Raw genomic sequence first — 13320 nt, forward strand, 5'->3', positions numbered from 1 at the left:
CCCTCTCACCATGTGACAAATCCTGTCAGATAATACTGCAGCAATGTTTAACCTCTCCTCCCCAATAAGGATGTATAACAGAGAAGCTCGCTCTATATTCACATCTGTGAAATTGGAGGATGGCAGGATGTTGGCATTCACAAAATTATGCCAAAAACGGCATTCACCAGTGAGTTCCTTCATATTTAATTTCTCAGGGATGCCACCAGTTTTAGTTTCCCACTTTGAATATGGGGTGGCAATCACTGTCCTGGCCATTTCTGTTAACTGAGGGAAGTCATCTCTATACAGCTTGTGTCTTGAAGGCTGCATCCTGTTATACAATGAAACATACTCACAAGAAGTAGTCTGATTGAAATTAGTCAGAATGTAGAACTCAATAGTTGCTGCATCAAAATGAACGTCAATGCCCCGAACCCTGGATGTCTTGGTCAGGTGTAAATCCTCCAGTTCTGCATTTGCACAAAACTCCTTGACAATTACAACCGAAGCTTCCTCAGCATAATTAACCAGAACCCCTCATTGCCTTCTGTTGATTGTTCTCATGATTGGATTATCTTCAGGCATATCTAGATCAATATTCCTCTCGTGGATAAATCCCTTGTCTTCATAAAGATCATAATATCTATCTTGAGCTTCCATGCTCACAAATTTGTTCTCATCCAGATTATGAGAAACCTTTCTCTTATTTTTTCCATCGCCTGTTGGTTTCTTACCCTTGGTATTCTGAAAATCAGAAAAGTAATCCAATACACAGGTATAGACAATAAAACCAATCAGACCATAGCACAGAAATCATTCCCAAATTTATTTCAAATCAAGTCATAGAGCAAAGGTTTATATATATGGTGAAATTTGTGCAAATTCTTTAATCACAAACCACATGTACTGACCATTCCCAGATTAATCTCAGATTATATCACAGTAAAATAATTATCCACAACATGTATCAAAATTTTCTAACCATACATATATACATGTATTAATTATTAGACAAAATAACCACATAATAATGAAACAAACAAATCACACACAAAACACACATCCACACACAGAACATATACACCATAGACACAAAAGTTTAAGCCAAACCAACAGATATTCACACTTATATATAATTATGCTCACAGTACATAGGACCCAAATAATAAATAATATTATAAGAATGTAAAAAAACTACCTTGGGTGCCATGAACAAGATGAGAAAAGGTGTGAGAATGTGCTTGGTGTGTGAGTGAGTGACCCTTGGTGTTGGAGACTTGAAGCAAAATGTGTGAGGGATGATGAGAAGAAGAAGAAGAAAAATAAAAATAAAATTAAAAGGGGGTGCAAGAAGAAAAGAGATCGATGAAATGAGAAGAAGAAAAGAAGAAGAAGAAAGGAAGAAGGAAGAAGAAGAGAAGAAAAGAAATGAAAATGAAATGAGAGAGGGGGGCGTGAGATGAGGGAAGCGAGGGGAGAATGAAAAGGGTTAGGGTAACATGCTGCAAAACGCAGTGTTGTGTAAAAAAAAAACAACTGGCGCGGAACCACGCGGGAGTGGCGTGGAACCGCGACATTTTTCTGGGAATAATACTAGGCAGCTGCGCGGACTCACGCGGTAGTGGCGCTGAGCCGCGCCAATTCCCTGGTCTTAGTACTGAACTATTTTTTTTAGATAAATTAAATTTAAAGATAAACTCTACATTGGGTTGTCTCCCAAGGAGCGCTTGTTTAACGTCACGAGTCTGACGGTTACCTCTTTCAAGTGCTGTTTTCCTTGAGAGACAAAGTCTCAGTGTCTCTCTTTACAGATCCTCCTTGAGAAAACTTTAGTCTAGCTCCATTGACTTTAAAAGGTCTATCATCATCTAAAGGAGATATCTCAACTGATCCATAAGGAAATACTTTCTTCACCACAAATGGACCAGCCCACCTAGACTTAAGCTTGCCCGGAAACAGTCTCAGGCGAGAATTGTACAGTAACACTTGTTGTCCTGACTCAAATTCCTTTGGACTGATCTTTTTATCATGCCATCTCTTGGTCTTTTCTTTATAAACTCTGACACTCTCATATGCAGACAATCTAAACTCATCAAGCTCATTCAATTGCAACAATCTTTTTTGAAGAGCCTTTGTTGGTTCAAAGTTCAAGAACTTTGGTTTATGTTCCAGCTCCAGAGGTAAATGACAAGACTTCCCATACACCAATTGATAAGGAGACATACCAATTGGAGTCTTGAATGTAGTCCTATATGCCCAAAGAGCATCATCAAGCTTTCTTGCCCAACCGTTTAAGGAATTTCCCACAGTTTTCTCAAGAATTTTCTTTAGCTCTCTATTTGATACTTCAACCTGCCCACTAGTCTAAGGATGGTAAGGTGTAGCCACCCTATGATTCACTCCATACTTCGCAAGCAAACTGTCAAACTGCTTATTGCAAAAGTGTGTTCCCCCATAACTAATAATAGCTCTAGGAACACCAAATCGAGTGAAAATGTTCTATCTCAGAAAGTTCACCACCGCTTTAGCATCATTTGTGGGAAGAGCAACAACCTCAACCAACTTAGACACATAATCAACAGCTACCAGAATATATTGATTGGAATAAGACGATGGAAATGGACCCATAAAATATATTCCCCACACATCAAAAAGTTCTACCTCTAATATGCCATTCAAAGGCATTTCATCCTTGCGGGAAATATTTCCAGCTCTTTGACACTTGTCACACCTCTCAACATAATCTCTAGCATCTTTAAATAATGTAGGCCAATAATAACCACTCTGTAAAACTTTTTGAGCAGTTCTATTACCTCCAAAGTGTCCTCCGTAGTCTGATGCATGACAATACCACAGGATCTCATGCACTTCAAACTCTGGCACACACCTCCTTATAATTCCATCAGCACATTGGAAATACAAGTAAGGATCATCCCAATGAAATCTCCTTGCATCCCGCAGATTCTTTTTCTGTTGTTTCCTAGTAAGGTTAGGAGGCAACTCTCTTATTACCTTGTAGTTGGCAATATCCGCAAACCAAGAAGGCACAAAGATAGCCATCACTCTCTCATCAGAGAATGTGTCATTTATTTCTTTTTCAGGACCATCTTGCAATTCCTTCTCCTGAATTCTCGACAAATGATCTGCCACCTTGTTTTCTACACTAGACTTGTCTCTGATCTCCAAGTCGAACTCTTGAAACAAGAGCATCCATCTTAGCAAACAAGGCTTGGCATCCTGCTTATTCATCAAATACTTGATAGCAGAATGGTCAGTAAAAATAATTACCTTGGAACCCAACAAATAAGACCTAAATTTGTCCAGTGCGTACACTACAGCTAGCATTTCTTTTCGGTTGTGGGATAATTTACTTGTGCCTCATTTAAAATCTTGCTAGCATAGTATATGACATGTAACAATTTATTTACATTGGCCAAGGACTGCACCAATTGCATAAGCACTAGAATCACACATAAGCTCAAAAGGTAAACTCCAATCAAGAGCTACAAGGATATGAGCTGTAGTGAGCTTCTCTTTCAACAAATTAAAAGCTTTCAGACATGCATCATCAAAATTAAATTTAGAATCCTTTTCTAAGAGTTGGCTCAATGGTTTAGCTATCTTAGAAAAGTCTTTGATAAATCTCCTATAAAATCCAGCATGTCCTAAAAAACTTCTAACACTATTTACATTAACAAGATGAGAAAGTTTTTCAATCAACATGAGTTTTGCTTCATCAACCTCAATCCCATTCCCAGATATCTTATGGCCTAACATAATTCCCTCTTGTACCATGAAATGACATTTCTCCCAGTTAAGTACAAGATTAGTTTCTTGGCATCTTTTTAAAACATAAATCAGATTATGCAAGCATAAATCAAAACAAGAGTCAAAAATGGAAAAGTCATCTATAAATACCTCAAGATTTTTCTCCACCATGTCAGAAAATATGGAGAGCATGCACCTCTGAAACGTAGCAGGTGCGTTGCATAGACTAAATGGCATCCGTCTATATGCAAACGGGCAAGTGAAAGCTGTTTTCTCCTGGTCCTCTGGTGCCATTGGAATTTGATTGTACCCAGAGTATCCATCCAGGTAACAGTAATAGGTGTGCTCAGCCAACCTCTTTAACATCTGGTCCACAAAAAGAAGTGGAAAATGGTCCTTCCTTGTGGCGGCATTCAACCTCCGGTAATCCACACACATCCTCCAACCAGTAATAGTTCTGGTCGAAATTAGTTCATTTTTTCATTGTGGACTACAGTGACGCCTCCCTTTTTCAGAACAGTTTGCACTGGACTCACCCAAGCAGTATCCGAAATCGGATAGATCATGCCAGCATCAAGAAGTTTCACCACTTATTTTCTCACTACCTCCTTCATTGTAGGATTAAGCCTCCTTTGAGGTTTCCTTATAGGTCTGACATCATCCTCCATGAGGATTTTGTGAGTACAAAAAGAGGGATTTATACCCTTCAAATCAGAAATAGACCACCCTATGGCAGTCTTATTTTCTTTCAGCACCTCTGTCAGCCTCATTTCCTGCTCTTCAGACAACCTTTTATTCATGTCCTTTAACTCTACTTTTGTGGCACCATCTTCTTTGTCAGAATCCTTCTTCTCAAGAACCTCAAACACAACACTCTTTTCTTCCTTAAAAGGAACAATATGACATGCCTCAATTTCTTCATCAAGGTCCTGACTAGAAAATTTCTCTTCTTTCACCTCTTCTTCCAAAATATCAAGTCTGAAACAATCACCTTTATCAGAAGCTTGTCTCATAGAATCAAAGACATTGATGGTGATAGTCTCATCATTCATCCTTAACTCGAGCTTCCCTTGTTCAACGTCAATCATAGCCCGAGCAGTTGCCAAGAAAGGTGTTACCAATAGAAGAGGCATTTTAGTTTCCTCTTCCATGTCCAAAACCACAAAATCTGCTGGAAAAATGAATTTGTCCACTTTAACAAGGACATCTTCAATTATACCACTGGGTTTCCTTAAGGATCTGTCAGCAAGTTGCAAGGTAACCATAGTAGGCTTGAGCTCAGATATCCCCAAAGATTTACAATAGACAAGGGCATCAAATTTATACTCGCCCCAAGATCACACAAAGCTTTGCCAACATTAGCATTACCAATAGCAATTGGAAAATATTGAAGCTCCTTGGATCACGAAGCTTAGGGGGAAACTTCTTCTGTATTATCGCACTACACTCCTCAGTGAGTGTCACAGTTTGGCATTCTTGCAACTTGTGTTTTCTTGATAACAGGTCCTTCATAAACTTGGCATAATTGGCCATATTGGCCAGAGCCTCAGCAAAGGGTATATTAATGTGCAACTTTTTGAAGATATCAAGAAATCTGGCATATTTCTACTTCTGAGCATCTTTCTTGAATTTTTCAGGATAAGGTGTCATGTCTCTCACATATCCAGGACTCATCTCAAATTTCTTCTTTTCAGCAACAATTGGTTGCTCTTCTTCTTCACCTTTATGCAGAGGCTTCACAACCTTAGAAGGAATTACAACTTCTTTTTCTGGCTCCTCAACCTCATTAAGCTTCTCATCAGCTCCCATATTTATGTTTGGCTTTTCTGGGGCTACCACCACTTTACCAGTTCTAGTTGTGATGGCCATACAATCTTCCTTTGGATTAGTAATTGTATTACTAGGGAAGGTACCTGGAGTTCTATCAGCAATTTGTTTAGCTAGTTGGCCAATTTGATTCTTCAAATTTCTGATGGATGCATTTGTGTTCTTTGAATTCGCTCTAGTCTCCTCCATGAAAGCATTAGAATGTTGAGCCATTTGTCCTACTAGCTTGTCCAAATCAGAAGGTTCCTTGGATTGGATTGGTGGAGGCTGCAAATAGTTGTTAGACTTGAAATCAAGACCGGTTCCCTGACCCTCCTTTGAAAATTATTACCTCCAGCAAAAAAATTCTGATTTCTTGGAATATTTTGCGGCAGAGGTCTTTGATCATACCAAATGCCATTCACCTGCATTTGTTGAAGAGGATCAGAAGGAAGCAAAGAAGGACATTCATTAGACTCATGATTGTCCTGGCAATATTCACACACAACATCAACAGCTTGAGCCTGAACTCCAGAAAGCTGCATCTTATCAAGCCTTGAAGTCAAATTTTCCATTTGCTGAGATAACAACTTATTTTCAGCCAGCACCACATCCTTGCCTTCCAGCTGAAGAATACCTCTCTTAGGCTTAGATGACAACCCTTCATTTTCATTAGCTGCCATTCTCTCAATCAGCTCAAGAGTCTCATTTGCTCTCAAGGATTTAATAGTACCACCTGCAGCACCATTCAACACCATCCGAATGTCAGGTTTAAAACCGTTGAAGAAGATTCTCATGTGGTTGCCAACAGTCAAGTTATAATGAGGACACCTCCTCATTAAATCCTTGAATCTGTTCCAAGCTCCACACATAGTTTCACCCTCTAACTGAGTGAAATTGGTAATATCATTCACCATCTAATTATATCTCTCCATAGAGAAGAACTCAACAAAGAATTTTTTAGACAAATCATCCCATGTAGGAATGCTACGTGCAGGCTGCCTTTCCAACCAACTAAGAGCCTTTCTTTTAATAGCAAAAAGGGAACAACCACAACCGGATTGCATCATTGGACACCTGAGGATGTTTGGATAAGTCACAGATCATAAGAAATCTGTCTATGAATCTGTGAGGATCTTCATTCTCCTCTCCTCCAAACTGGGCTCTCTCCACCAATTGAATAGTGGAAGACTTCAGCTCCCAATTATTGTTACCGATTACTGGCTGGACAATGCTTGAGTTAGGCCTATTAAAAGCTAGAGGAAGAATAGTATTCATGAGTGGATTTTCTTCATCATTATTTGCTGCCATGATTGAGGATTCAACTGGTGTCTCTTGAGTCTCTTCAGTCAGAGTATCAATTGCTTTGAACTGAAGCTTTTTCCGAGCGAGTTTTCTATTTCTCCTTTCGGTCTTTGCAATCTCAGGATCAAATAAAAATTATTCAGTCTTACCTCGCATACAACTCAGGAAAGAGATTAGTAGCACTTTTCAAAGAAAAATAAAAATAAAATAAAAATACTCACAAAATCCAATCTTAAAGATCAAGATTATATCATATAAGAAACGCCAATCCCCGACAACGGCGCCAAAAACTTGATGCTCACCGGCAAGTGTACCGATCGCACAAGTAATATAGTGATAAGAAAAGTATCGTCTTCACAGGGATTGTGATCAAATATGAAATAATGTTCCTTTTAAAACTGAAAGAATTCAAATAGATGTGACAAAATATTGTGAATTTGAGTAACAATAAGAACTAAGATAAAAACGTATTTTTGGAATTTTGTTATGAAAGATAAAACAGAGATTGATTTTATAAAATATAAGAAAGCATTGTAGCTAGAGTGCACTCACCATATGATCCCCGTTTTTTACTTTGGATTGATTTACAATACTCATCTAAATAAATATTCAGATAATTTATCATCTAAAAATATTAAATAGCTAACCTTCAATTCCTTGCAAGGTTAACCCTTTAACCCCAATTGAAACCCCAATTCTTTGTAATGTTTCTCATAAAATTAAGCAATGAGCACGATAAATTAAACATCTGCAATAATATATACGTCTATTCCTAGCACGCATACAAATTGTTATCTTACTCCCTTTCAAGATCAAAAACCCCAATATTCCTATCTAGGGTTCTTACCCTCAAACTATCATCAACTATTAGATTGATCAATTCTAACAAAGAAGATAGAAATTACGCACAGAATAGAGATAAATATAAATATATAAAAGAGTAATTATAAATTAATCTGTAACATCCCGCGAATTTAGGGGATTATATAAATTGTAGTTAGGAACAAAGAAACTTGCCTTGAACTCAATATATATAAATATATTTTCATTTTAGGGTGGATGTAATTTAATTCATGAAAATTATGTTAACAATAATTTTGGGGTGAGCATGTGTTTTGGGGATTTAAAACTCTATTTAAAAGGGGTAGGAGTAACTTAATTATAATATAGAAAATCTTTAAATGTAGAAAATGTAGGGAATAATAAAAATACACCCTATCCCGTATGTTTATTTTAAGAGTAAACATCTTTTTTAGTCCCTGGCAATATGTTTATTTTAATACAAGAAAAGGGCCACTCTACATATTTGGGAGTTGACATAAGGACTAACATGACCCTTTTTTGTAATTTCAGGGACCAATTTGGTCCTTTTTTATTGCCAGGGACTAAAAAGGACTTCGTAGATATTGACAGGGACTAAAAATGGTGTTTACTCTTATTTTAATAAACCTGTATGTATGATTCTCTATTGGTCTTTTCTAAGTGCATGCTCCATTGGTTGAAAATCACACTTTCTTCCTTAACATCTCTCTCACACTTGTGCGCATAATAGGAATGAAATAGGGTAATATTTGGTCAATTACTAAAAGCAATCAGCCCTAGCCACCCCTTCAGCCAATGAGAAGAAAGTAAAGGGCTTGCATGTCTCCTTATTGGTCCAACTCCACACACTAAATCCCATCTTATCCTCTCTCATTGTACGCCCCATGGGAGTATAGGGATCTAGATCCTCTAATGTGAAAATTTACATGACCATGTAATGTGGGAAATCATAACCATACAAAGGTGGATCAATGGTAAAAAAGGAGGAGAGAAAAAAAATGATAAAATAGATAGTTACGAAATCATAACCGTTGATTTACCTTTATATAGTTGTGATCTTCTCACATGACCATGTCATATTTTTTTGGCAGAGGATCCATTTCGGGAGTATAGCTCCTATGTTTGTACCCTTTGAATCAGATTACATCATTCTGTCCTTACATCACATTCTTCTCTCCTTGCGTTTATGGGTGGAGCTTCAAGAAGGGCATTCATCAATTCTGCCGTGACCCAAAATCAGCCGCACCTTAAGCCCCTTTCTCTTCCCTATGCGTGTGAGTGTGGAACCCCTAAAGCTGGAAGTTGTTTCCATCATTCTTCCTACACCGTCTGACTTAGAAGAAGAGAACCATGACACAAAACTTCAATCACCTTCACCGATTCTTTTTTTTTGTACAAAGCCGTGAACCTCCCTAAGAGAGGAACTCGACATCCAAGCCTCTCTCCTCACTCCCTGTGCCGTTCAGCTGTGGTACAACCAGAGGAGGAAGGGTACTCCAAGTTTCTGGTTCGCTGGTGCCTATGCAGCTTGACGGAGGTCACTCTTTCTGCATGCAGATTGAAGTTCGAATTTTTCTCTCAGTTTGCTGTTTCCTTGTCTTCGGCCAAGGTATCGCATTCGAGGAGGTGATGCACTCCTTTTCCCTTTTGCGCTAAGCCACTTGAATCATTCTGACTGAATTTCCCTTGTGTGTATTTGATTCGGTGCTGAGCTGGGTCTTCTTTCCGGGGAATGCAACTGAATCGGACCCACTTGGAAAGCTTTGAGGGAGAAAAAAAAATTGTCTTGAGCAAATGGTGGCTGTTGTGTGGTTGCTAGAAGGTACCAACTAGACCGGTTCCCTCCTTTTATTTATCTCGGTTCACACATGCATATTAGGATAGGGCTTTCATTTAATTCCATCGGATTCTGCCTCTTTTAGAAAAGCCATAGGGTGCAATGTATGCGAGTCTTAAATCAAAGTAATGTGAACAACCTTGTAAGCTTGGAATTGAAATTGTGAATAGCCTTGAATGTGGTATACGTAAGCTGTAAATGATTTCTTCGGGCTGTTAGTTAGTTGAAGCTTGGAAATAACCCTTGTGTCACCTTATTGGACTGCTTCGTGGGATAGGCAGATTGGCCAGGTTCCTCACGTGCTTCAAGGGAGCTAATTGCATGTTAAAAGCCTATTGTTCTAGTCTAAGTAAATTGGGTGGGGCTTTGTTGAAAAAAGAAAGAAGAAACCGAGCATACAAGAGTATCATAAGGCGTAGCTTTTGTCAATTTTATTCCCTTAATTCTGTCATGTTTTAAACCGGTTGGGCTGGGTGCTTACAAGCACAAGGAATTGTTTTGTAAGCTTGGAATAAAGCCTCCTTTGTTAAGTTGCTATTTTGTTAAATTAGAATAAGGCATCTGGTAATGGAATTTATTATTGTATCAACTTTATATGAATTAAATTAAATTAACAGCATGCTTTAGGTCCTCTGTAACGCACTTAGGCCTAGTTGGTTTGGTTATTTAAATAAATTCTAAATATCCTATTGAATGCTAAAAAGAACCGAGTCTGCATATGAATGAGACCTTGGAGTTTTGTGCTGTTGACAAGTGGATAGAAAATTAATTGAAGTCAGAAAATTAGTTGCGTTATGAGTCATGGAAACCGAAGGAAGATTAGGATTAGTGGGCATATAGATTACTTGTAAATTATAGGATACAAAAAATAAGTTCTGATTTGGTTGTTATGCATTAGGTGCATGTAATTCTTATTGAGTGAGCTGAATTTTGGTGCTGTTGATTATTGCTTGGACACAAGGTATGTGTTTGGTGGTGAGATCTATTGTGACCATTAACTAGCGTATGTAATTTTGAACTGATGCTCACATGTGCCTTATGATTCGTATGTTGTTATATGTTATATGAAATCGGCCTTGGACTTGTTTTGATGGAAAATTCTGCCTCTGGAAATATTTGTTATTCGGCAGCTTGGTATTAATTATACAAGAGAAATATGCTATTATGATTATGATCTAGTCATGCATATGCACATCATGTTTCACCTGTGTCTGTATGTGTGTGAGTCAAGCATGTCATCGCATACTGCATTATGCATTCATCTTGGAGACTGAAGTATATAATAAATAAGCATACGTTTGAGCACGCATCATGTAGGCATCCCTCCGGTACCAGGGACAGAACATTGGCTCAGTTCGCATAGGTCCAGTGGAATTCAACTCTGGAGCCATATGGAATCTCCACTGCGTCTGTTAGTACGTGCATGACGGTGCTATGATCGTACCCTCTGGCGTTATATACGCATCTTGATTAGTATTTTGGCGTTATATACATAATATGATTAGTACTTCGGCGTTAGGACGCAATATGATTATATGTTAGCATCTGTCTGGAAAAATTAAATGTTGATGCGTCTGTTTTGGAATTTTGTACATAGTCTAATGTTGTGGCAATACTGGTTTTACTATCACACTACTGGGATTCTTTCTTACCCCTTTGGGGCTGCAATTTTTATAAAATTGCAGGAGGACGAAAGAGCATATGAGGACGCAGTTATATGATAATTGTTGTTCATTGCTGCATGCTTGGATTTTCTGCTGTCACTGTTGGTCTGTTGGATGACTGTATTATTAATTAACGTATTGTGAATTTGGATTATTGTGGAAAGTATGATTTGGCTACTGTATTATGAGTTTTATGACCAGAATGCTTTTCGGAAAATAATTCTGTAGACGTTTTGCGAAAATATTTTTGAACGTCTGGTTTAGTGCTGATTTATAAACTACTTTTGCGAGCACTTTACGAGTTGTCGTTCTGGGTCTACAGACCTCCGATTGAGGTATAATTTATATGTATGGAATGCCCCAGTTGTGTACTTTCAGATTATACAAACCTTACAAAGAAGTTCTGAAATCCCGATTTATTATGATTTTTGCAAGTCATGAGATTTTTTCTAGTACTTCGGCGTTATGACGCAATATGATTATATGTTAGCATCTGTCTGGAAAAATTAAATGTTGATGCGACTGTTTTGGAATTTTGTACCTAGTCTAATGTTGTGGCAATACTAGTTTTACTATCACACTACTGGAATTCTTTCTCACCCCTTTGGGCTGCAATTTTTATAAAATTGCAGGAGGACGAAAGAGCATATGAGGACGTGGTTATATGATAATTGCTGTTCATTGCTGCATGCTTGGATTTTCTGCTGTCACTGTTGGTCTGTTGGATGACTGTATTATTAATTATCATATTGTGAATTTGGATTATTGTGGAAAGTATGATTTGGCTACTGTATTATGAGTTTTATGACCAGAATGCTTTTCGGAAAATAATTTTGTAAACGTTTTGCGAAAAATATTTTTGAACGTCTTGTTTAGTGCTGATTTATAAACTACTTTTGCGAGCACTTTACGAGTTGTCGTTCTGGGGCTACAGACCTCCGATTGAGGTATAATTTATATGTATGGAATGCCCCAGTTGTGTACTTTCAGATTATACAAACCTTACAAAGAAGTTCTTAAATCCCGATTTATTATGATTTTTGCAAGTCAGGGGATTTTTAGAAAAATATACTGGATTTTCGAGTATTTTGCGAGTTATGTTTTGTGAGGCTATTCTCCTCTGATTCGCGTATAATTTATATGCATGCGATGCCCCAGATGTCTAGTTTCTACATAGGAAAGAAAAGTTTTGTAAACTGCAAGAACCTAATTTATACGAATTTTTCAAGACAGCAAGGTTTCAGGAAAGATAAATAATTTCAGCAAACCATCTATTTTTAAATTGTCACTCTGATTTTACAAGCACCCAGATTTCAAATCAAGTTTTTAAATAGTTGCGTCAGAACTCTAATCCGCTTAGCAGGCAACTCTCTTGGACGCGTACAGGGGATGGTGTCACACTAATTGGTATCAGAGCAGTTTTGATTCAAGGTATATGTATTTGATGAAACATTTGTTGTTTGTACTTGATTGATGAATGGTCAATGTCTGAATTTATTGATTATTTGTGTCTGTTGTTGCATTGTTGCTGTTTGAACTTAGCTGTGAATGAGTTACTGGATAAAATTGCCTTCTATTTGGAGGTGTGATGATACTGGTAGTACACAGCATTAAGCATGGCTGTGCCCATTCCCTTGATAGGGGGTGAGCCTAATCAACTCACTGTCGCGCAAGTTGTGTGTGCACAATCATGGTTACCACGGGGTACACTTGTGTCTGAGCGCTAGAGTTGAAATAGTGAATTGCTACTCGAATTAATGGTTAATTATAAATTATGTTTCTTATGCATTATAAGGAAGGTTTTATATATCTTTGCTTGATGTGAATATTTTGATATCCTGAGTTGTGGATGATAATAAGTTAATTTTAAATAATGATTGCTGCTGCATATTTGTTTTTCTGATTTATGACTTTTCTTGTGTGTTGTGTGATGTGCCTCAGGCAAGTGTGTTTTTCTGTGTTAAAATTGATAAGAATTTAGTCATAAGAGAGCAATTTAAATGACATATTTGCTAATTATATTGATTCTTTCTTCTCAATTATACTTTTCACTTATTGGTTGTGATTTTACAGGAAAAAGAAGTAAAAATTATAAAAGCATGTTGACACAAACCAGTGCCGAATTGGAAAGGTTAC

General features: G+C 37.6%; 1 long non-coding RNA gene and 1 other non-coding gene across 2 annotated transcripts; both read left to right on the plus strand.

Annotated features, from left to right (window-relative positions):
* The first annotated feature begins 6369 nt into the window (after window positions 1–6369).
* On the plus strand, window positions 6370–6481 carry LOC133298139 (small nucleolar RNA R71). Its single transcript, XR_009749744.1, has one exon. It is a non-coding gene; the product is annotated as a small nucleolar RNA R71 (small nucleolar RNA).
* Window positions 6482–8687: 2206 nt separating this feature from the next.
* Window positions 8688–12538, plus strand: LOC133298137 (uncharacterized). Its single transcript, XR_009749743.1, has 3 exons — window positions 8688–9505; window positions 10419–10481; window positions 11817–12538. It is a non-coding gene; the product is annotated as an uncharacterized LOC133298137 (long non-coding RNA).
* Window positions 12539–13320: the final 782 nt, after the last annotated feature.

The sequence above is a fragment of the Gastrolobium bilobum genome, unplaced genomic scaffold (genome assembly GCF_033153095.1).
Source record: "Gastrolobium bilobum isolate Gb01-03AN ecotype WA unplaced genomic scaffold, APGP_CSIRO_Gbil_v1 utg39912, whole genome shotgun sequence".
NCBI classification, from domain to species: Eukaryota; Viridiplantae; Streptophyta; class Magnoliopsida; order Fabales; family Fabaceae; genus Gastrolobium; species Gastrolobium bilobum.